The sequence below is a fragment of the Palaemon carinicauda genome, chromosome 13, assembly GCF_036898095.1.
Source record: "Palaemon carinicauda isolate YSFRI2023 chromosome 13, ASM3689809v2, whole genome shotgun sequence".
Classification (NCBI taxonomy): Eukaryota; Metazoa; Arthropoda; class Malacostraca; order Decapoda; family Palaemonidae; genus Palaemon; species Palaemon carinicauda.
In genome coordinates, this window is record NC_090737.1 from 136470981 (window position 1) to 136480980 (window position 10000).

The window sequence follows — 10000 nt, forward strand, 5'->3', positions numbered from 1 at the left end:
AGTACAGGTAATAAATAAAAATATTCGACAATATTCCTCTCCCCTACTTAGTATAGTACTCTGCATTACTTAAACTTGCAACAAACTTCAGTCGTCTAGTGCGAGAGGCAACTCTTTACTATGAAGACTAAGAGCTTAAACAGATAGCCTTACTTTATATCAGATCTATCCCAGTACAAACCGGTTTGTTTAAACATTGATCATCTCTAATACAACGTTCTAGTTAATTAACTTAGCTTTCCTGACGTTTATAGACAAGCACTGAATAAAAATCTGAAGTGAAATCAAATAACTATCCTATTTAATTATAACTAATACAACGTTCTAGTTAATTAACTTAGCTTGTCTGACTTTTATAGACAAGCACTGTATAAAAGTCTGAAGTGAAATCAAATAACTATCCTATTTAACCAACGTACAGAAATTATTAATTTTCCTTTAAAAAAGAAAAAAATGAAAAAAAAAAGCCCCAGCAGATCTAAACCGCCAAATAATTAACGGGATTCAATAAACCAATAATGTATTATGGAAGCGATCTATCATTTGTCCGCCATGCATAAATCAGCCAATTAAAAACTGGAATGATTACCACGTCACTATGAATGGCAGGCATTTTCAAATGCCGATTCCGAAAGCTTTCTACTCCATCAATATCCCTCTGCTAATATCAACTGCAGAATAGCTACCCCCCCCCCCCCTCCCACCTTAGGGTCCCCGGTCCGCAAACCACATATTCTCTACCGACTCGTCCTCTTCAGCGACCCATTCGAACGACACATTTGGCTAATTGCAATTCAATCTTCCTTGGCGGAGGAACAGTTCCACAGTGACTTTCGTATTTCATAGAAGCAGTGGAGGCTTTGATGGATAGGTGAGAGCGAATTAGTGGCTTTTATGAGTTGTTTTAATACATCTAGATCTAAAATAAGTATCGTCTATTCCTTGTCTTTGAAGGGCTTTCATTACTGAGGAAGTTTTGACAGAATTAAAGCTTTCTCATAGTCTTTAGATGCAAGATATCCTCCAACTCGATAGGTATTAATTTTCTAATAAAATACCTTTCAGAAGTATTTTCTTATGTATCTAGATCTAAAATAAGTATTGCCTATTCCTTGTCTTTGAAGGGCTCTCATTACTGATGAAGTTTTGACAGAATTAAAGCTTTCTCATAGTCTTTAGATGCCAGACATCCTCCAACCCGACAGGTATTATTTTTCTAATGCAATAACAAGAATTTTTTTATGTATCTAGATCTAAAATAAGTATTGCCTATTCCTTGTCTTTGAATGGCTTTCATTACTGATGAGGTTTTGACAGAGTTAAAGCTCTCTCATATTCTTGAGATGCCAGACATCCTCCAACTCGACAGGTATTATTTTTCTAATAAAATAACTTTCAGAAGACTTTTTATAAAATAAAATCAGTCGTTTTTTATGAATTGTTTTAATACATCTAGATCCTCCTAATCAGGTAGTTGAATCAGTAGAACTTCAAAAGTTGAAAGTTGCAGCAAATGTTTTCATGTTGAACAGGCTGACATAAGTCTTTTTATAGTTTATATATAACATATCTGTTTTAGCGTTGTTACTGTTTGTAGAATGATTTATTGTTAATTTGTTCTCACTATTTATCTATTTCCTTATTTCCTTTCCTCACTGAGCTATTTTTCCCAGTTGGAGCCTTTGGGCTTATAGCATATTGCTTTTCCAACTAGGGTTGGAACTTGGCTAGTAATAATAATAATAATAATAATAATAATAATAATAATAATAATAAATAACAATAATAGCATAAGTATCATCTATTCCTTGTCTTTGAGGGGCTTTCATTACTGATGAAGTTTTGAGAGTATTAAAGCTTTCTCATAGTCTTTAGATGCCAGACATCCTCCAACCCGACAGGTATTATTTTTTTTAATCAAATAGCTTTCAGAAGACTGTATAAAATAGAAAAAAAATTGAATTTTCTAAGTGCTAATGAGAAAAAAACCAATTATTTTTATATATCTAGATGAGACGTCCTCCAATCCGATAGGTAGTTAAAAAAAGTAATAATAAAAATTTCCAAAATGCGATTTATAACACAGAAAATAAAGGATTTTTATAACGAGGTAATAAGAAAAAAAAATCGACCAATTTGTCAACATATGAATATAATCATACGAATTTAGTTGACCTTTCATATACAATTATTAAATAACTACTAAATTGGAATGTATAAGCTTCAATTCATCCTTCACCCACTTCAAACTGTATAACACCCAGCGATAGATCAAAATAATATGCAAAAATTAAGTACATAAATTTAGCCATTGAATCAACTAAACTACAAAATAAAAGCATTGATGAGTTTATTCACATGAAATAAACAGCTTTTCATTAGTAGGGTTTAACAAGATTTTAATCTGCATAAACTGATTAAAACTCTTTACCTGATAAAAACATTTGAAGAATATAGCACTAAAACGGAAAAATTAAGTTTACATAGCATTTTGGGTGGATAAACTTATTATGCATGCATTATATGTGTATGTATATTTTTATGTATTTACGTTTGTATGTTTATAATATACATACATACATACATATATATATATATATATATATAAATTATATATATGTATGTATAAATATATATATATATATATATATATAAATTATATATATGTATGTGTGTATATATATATATATATATATATGGGTTAGAGAAATTAGTCATACCCTGGTGAGACAGGGTGCGTGTTCGCGTAGGCAAAACTATCTAAATATTTAGTTGTCATTTTTGACGGGTCGGGTACTCTCTCTCTCTCTCTCTCTCTCTCTCTCTCTCTCTATATATATATATATATATATAGATATATATATATATAGATATATATATATATAGATATATATATATAGATATATATATATATAAATATATATATATAAACACATATATACAGTATATATATATATATATATATACATACACATACACACACCGAATTAAACTTACCAAAGACAAGGCATTAAATCCACCTAGCAAAAACCTGTCTTCCCTCAAATATAAATGCAGCATCCATTGTATAATCACCCAATTCGAACTGATGAGTTTTTAACTACCTTGAAAAAAAAAGGGTGTGCGTGGGGGGGGGGGGGCTTTGAGGATCATAATTCTTCTCCACTTAAGCCATTCTAACCTAATCTACCTCGATGGAACAATAATGGAGATTAACCACAAAGTTTAATTTAGATTAATTAAACATTGTTCGTCATCTACCCCTTCCCCCTCTCCTCCTATTTTAACGGATCATAAGGGGATAAAGGGAAGAGTTACGGATTAGCAAATTAAAATGAATAATGACAATAATGGATAAATAATAATTACAAAATGATCTATGTAAAAGTCTCGTCAACTTCGTCAACTTAAAAGGGATTTGCTGGAGTAATCGATGCTCTTAAGATGTTATGTATTTGAGACAAAAATCCTCTTTATTATTACTATTAATAGCTAAGCTACAACCCTAGTTGGAAAAGCATGATGGTATAAGCCCTAGGGGTCCAACAGGGAAAAATAGCCCAGAAAGGAAAGGAAACAAGGAAATAAATTAACTCCAAGAGAAGCAATAACTAAAAATTAAACATTTAATGATAATTAACAATATTAAATGAGATCTAAATTAACAACATTAAATTAGATCTATCATATATAAAAAAAACTTCATAAAACCAAGAAGGGAAATAAGAAAGAAAGAGCGCGCCCGAGTGTACCCTCAAGCAAGAGAACTCTAACCCAAGAAAGTGGAAGACCATGGTACAGAGGCTATGGCACTACCCAAGACTAGAGAACAATGGTTTGATTTTGGAGTGTCCTTCTCCTAAAAGAGCCGCTTACCATAAGATAAAGTCTATTCTACCCTTAGCAAGAGGAAAGTAGCCACTAAACTATTTTTTAATTCCTCTAATATGGTGCTTAGTATGCAGGAGAGAGAGAGAGAGAGAGAGAGAGAGAGAGAGAGAGAGACTATTCGTCCTATTCCAAAGTTCCCCTTCCCCGATGGTCGTAGTTCGGAATGATATAGATGCAGAATTTCTCGGAGTATCTTAATTCATAAACAAACAAAAAGTATCTGAATATGAAAAAAAACATAGTTGTTATAATCTATCAATAAATAACTATAAATAAATATCAATAAATAACTATAAATGACAAACTATCAAATCTGGGTCAAATTTTATCTCGCAGGATATTCACAAAAATAATTATTGAAATCGCCGTTATATTGTCATTAAAAATTTAATCATAAGAAACGCCATAATATTTAATCAATACTTATATTGCTATTGTGGTCACTCTTCTTCTTCTTTCTCATCGTTATCTTTTACATTAAGGGGTCGGTTGCCTGATGCGGTGTCTCCAATGCTTTCTATCAAAGGCACCATCTTTAAAGGTTTTTAAAGGCCACTCATGAATGCAGAGGCAAGGAACAATGACATTGCCCTATCAAGCATGTCAATGCCCTAGAGACTGACCATATAAAATCAGCGCCCAAGCCTACTCTCCCCCAAAGCTAGGACCAAGGAGGGCTAGGCAATGGATTCTGATGTCTCAGTAGATAAACCTATAGGCTCCTCTAAACCCCAAATCCTAAGCTCACAAGGATGGTGAGATTAAAGCGACCAAAGAAACTAACGAGTTTGAGCGGGACTCGAACTCCAGTCTCGCGTTCATCAATCAGGAACGTTATCACATAGGCCACCACAACCCCTTCCACCACATTATCACTCTTGGATTTCAATTCGAAGTTGTGCCAACAAAGAGATAACATCTAAATTATATAGATAGATAGATAGATAGATAGATACAAAAAACCCACATAATAATCAAATTAATAGATGTCTAACTAAACAAAACAATAAAAAACTAAACATATAAAACTCGTAATTTGATAAAGAAGGCGTAAGACATTTACAACATTCAGTTCTTATGACATGAATGATTTCCCAAGGGAAATAAATATTCTGAAAATGTTTTCCATTTGTTTTTCTTTTTCATTCTGAAATAAATTCGTAAGTCAAAAACATCGGGGGCAGTTTGATGATGATGATGATGATGATGATGATGATAATAATAATAATAATAATGATGATAATAATAATAATAATAAAAAACAACAATAATAATAATAACAAAAATATTAATAGTAATAACAATAATAATCCGAAAAAAATATTAACATTAAAAATTACGTTTACTTATATTGTTGATAATAATAATAATAATAATAATAATAATAATAATAATAATAATAATAATAATAATAATAATAATAATAATAATAATAATAATAATAATAATAATAATAATAATAATAATAATAATAATAATAATAATAATAATAATAATAACAACGACGACGACGACGACGACGACGACGACGACGACGACAATAATAATAATAATAATAATAATAATAATAATGCGAAAAATGGATTACCATTAAAAATTACGTTTCCTTCTAACGCCATTGCAATGAATATTCATCATTACCTTTAGCATGTTAATCCAGATTTTGATTCTGCCGAAAAACCAACTACAGTAAACTAAACGCAGCAATGAGAGAATATAATTAACACCCAGCTTCAAAACGTGTCAGATTCACGGCTGAGATGAAATCCTTCAAAGAGAAATTAACATGAATAATGATCCTTATCGAGGAGCGTTTAGCGAAAGGAAAAAAAAAATGCAACGAGCAAAATGTATCTCGCTGTAAAGCATTCGAACGAATAGTAGCTCGTTGTAAAGCATTAAAATAAGCATAAAACGCTTATATTAATGCTCTTCTTGTTATATCAAATGTGGAATGGAGTGCGTAATTACAGTAGTGATGAAATACTCATAAAAAAAATTAGTTACGATTTCAAATATATTTTCATTATCATACGACATTGCCAAATCTTCATTGATCATACGACGTTGCCAAATCTAAGTTGTTCTGTAGTTTATAGTCTAAATGTGAAAGGTCTATTCATATGTTGTTAATGTTCTCAAAATATGTTATTCTAATGTTACTGTTCTTAAATTATTTTGCTTTATTTTTACTGTTCATTAATTCTCACATATAGTTTATCTATTTCCTTTCCTTGGGCTTCTTGAATCATGCTTTCCCAACTAGGGGTTTAGATTAGCTGCTAATAATAATAATAATAATAATAATAATAATAATAATAATAATAATAATAGTTGTCAACGAATGCATTACCTGTCGCCATAAATGCGTTTACTCTAATTATTATTATTATCATTATTACCAGCCAAGCTACAACCCTAGTTGGAAAAGCAAGATGCTATAAGCCCAGGGGCTCCAACAGGGAAAAATATCCCAGTGAGGAAAGGAAATAAGGAAATAAATATGAGATGAGAATGAATGAACAATATATCATTCTAAAAACAGTAACAGCGTCAAAACAGATATGTCCTATATATACTATTAACAACGTCAAAAACAGATATGTCATATATAAACAATAAAAAGACTCATGTCAGCCTGGTCAACATAAAATATGGTATTTACAGCTGTTGACTCAACCACAAAGATGGCGTCCCGAGATCATTCAAGAGAAGAATTAATATCTAAGAAATTATGATTTCTTGAATTGCCTTTATTTTAGTTATTGTAAAACGTGAAAGAAAACGTCAAAAAAAAAAAAAAAACAAGCGCAGTAATATTGCAGTAGGAATGAAGCCTCTTTTCACACTTTAGGGAACATGTAGGCCTACCAAATGCTTCACTATTTTCCATGGACAGAGCATAGGTATAAAAAAAAAATCATATATAACAGGAGACCCTTATTTCCAATTCTCAATTCAGGGATAATGTGAACGAACGCGAGATATTTTTCTCAGCTTAAGCAAAAAAAAAAAAAGAAAAAAAAATCCTTATTTCTAAAGTTGGTAAGGGGAAATATATACCGGTGTGTGTCTATATATATATATATATATATATATATATATATATATAGATATATATATATCTATATATACAGTATATATATATATATATATATATATAATATATATATATATATATATCTATATCTATATATATACAGTATATATATATATATATATATATATATATATATATATATATATACACATATAGATATATACAAATATATATGTATATATATGAATAAATAATAAATAATACATATATACATACATATATATATATATATATATATATATATATATATATATATATATATATATATATATATAAATATATATTCCCAGCTCTACTAGAATATTTTCATAACTCGTTACTCACCACTAAATTTGTCGTGTTTTTTTTGGGGGGGGATATATTGAAATTAAATGCAAACACCAAAAATAAGATAGCAAGAGTGGAACAGCTTGTCTCCACAGCTGAATTTGTAATAAGCAGAGGCACCCAAACCAATAAACTAAAGCTTTTTTCCTTTACTGTAAATGGTGTGAAAATTCCAACAACTGGCCATGGGTTACTTTATGGACCCAGACAGTTAACATATTGCGTGAACGAGACAGAGAATGATTATACATGTACTGATATATTGTACAATAAATAATATCGAGACGGAGAAGGGTTGTACGTGTACTTATATATTTTACAAGAAATAATATCGAGACAGAGAAGGGTTGTACGTGTACTTATATCTTTTACAAGAAATAATATCGAGACAGAGAATGATTATACATGTACTTATATCTTTTACAAGAAATAATATCGAGACAGAGAATGATTATACATGTACTTGTATATTTTACAAGAAATAATATCGAGACAGAGAATGATTATACATGTACTTGTATATTTTACAAGAAATAATATCGAGACAGAGAAGGGTTGTACGTGTACTTATATCTTTTACAAGAAATAATATCGAGACAGAGAAGGGTTGTACGTGTACTTATATCTTTTACAAGAAATAATATCGAGACAGAGAATGATTATACATGTACTTATATCTTTTACAAGAAATAATATCGAGACAGAGAATGATTATACGTGTACTTATATCTTTTACAAGAAAATAATATCGAGACAGAGAATGATTATACATGTACTTATATGTTTTACAAGAAATAATATCGAGACAGAGAATGATTATACATGTACTTATATGTTTTACAAGAAATAATATCGAGACAGAGAATGATTATACATGAACTTGTATATTTTACAAGAAATGATATCGAGACAGAATGATTATACATGTACTTATATATTTTACAAGAAATAATATCGAGACAGAGAATGATTATACATGAACTTGTATATTTTACAAGAAATGATATCGAGACAGAGAATGATTATACATGTACTTATATGTTTTACAAGAAATGATATCGAGACAGAGAATGATTATACATGTACTTATATGTTTTACAAGAAATAATATCGAGACAGAGAATGATTATACATGAACTTGTATATTTTACAAGAAATGATATCGAGACAGAATGATTATACATGTACTTATATATTTTAGAAGAAATAATATCGAGACAGAGAATGATTATACATGAACTTGTATATTTTACAAGAAATGATATCGAGACAGAGAATGATTATACATGTACTTATATGTTTTACAAGAAATAATATCGAGACAGAGAATGATTATACATGTACTTATATGTTTTACAAGAAATAATATCGAGACAGAGAATGATTATACATGAACTTGTATATTTTACAAGAAATGATATCGAGACAGAATGATTATACATGTACTTATATATTTTAGAAGAAATAATATCGAGACAGAGAATGATTATACATGAACTTGTATATTTTACAAGAAATAATATCGAGACAGAGAATGATTATACATGTACTTATATATTTTAGAAGAAATAATATCGAGACAGAGAATGATTATACATGAACTTGTATATTTTACAAGAAATGATATCGAGACAGAGAATGATTATACATGAACTTGTATATTTTACAAGAAATGATATCGAGACAGAGAATGATTATACATGAACTTGTATATTTTACAAGAAATGATATCGAGACAGAATGATTATACATGTACTTATATGTTTTAGAAGAAATAATATCGAGACAGAGAATGATTATACATGTACTTATATATTTTACAAGAAATGATATCGAGACAGAATGATTATACATGTACTTATATATTTTACAAGAAATAATATCGAGACAGAGAATGATTATACATGAACTTGTATATTTTACAAGAAATGATATCGAGACAGAATGATTATACATGTACTTATATGTTTTAGAAGAAATAATATCGAGACAGAGAATGATTATACATGTACTTATATATTTTACAAGAAATAATATCGAGACAGAGAATGATTATACATGAACTTGTATATTTTACAAGAAATGATATCGAGACAGAATGATTATACATGTACTTATATGTTTTACAAGAAATAATATCGAGACAGAGAATGATTATACATGTACTTATATATTTTACAAGAAATAATATCGAGACAGAGAATGATTATACATGTACTTATATATTTTAGAAGAAATAATATCGAGACAGAATGATTATACATGAACTTGTATATTTTACAAGAAATGATATCGAGACAGAATGATTATACATGTACTTATATATTTTACAAGAAATGATATCGAGACAGAATGATTATACATGTACTTATATATTTTACAAGAAATGATATCGAGACAGAATGATTATACATGTACTTATATGTTTTAGAAGAAATAATATCGAGACAGAGAATGGTTATACATGAACTTATATGTTTTACAAGAAATAATATCGAGACAGAGAATGATTATACATGAACTTGTATATTTTACAAGAAATGATATCGAGACAGAATGATTATACATGTACTTATATGTTTTAGAAGAAATAATATCGAGACAGAGAATGATTATACATGAACTTGTATATTTTACAAGAAATAATATCGAGACAGAGATTGATTATACATGTAATATATT

At 29.1% G+C, this 10000-nt stretch overlaps 1 protein-coding gene across 1 annotated transcript in view; it reads left to right on the top strand.

Moving 5' to 3' along the window:
- The window catches only part of LOC137651834 (uncharacterized protein PF3D7_1120600-like), a 21799-nt gene that overhangs the window by 1108 nt on the left and 10691 nt on the right, over positions 1 to 10000 (top strand). The window lies entirely within an intron of this gene.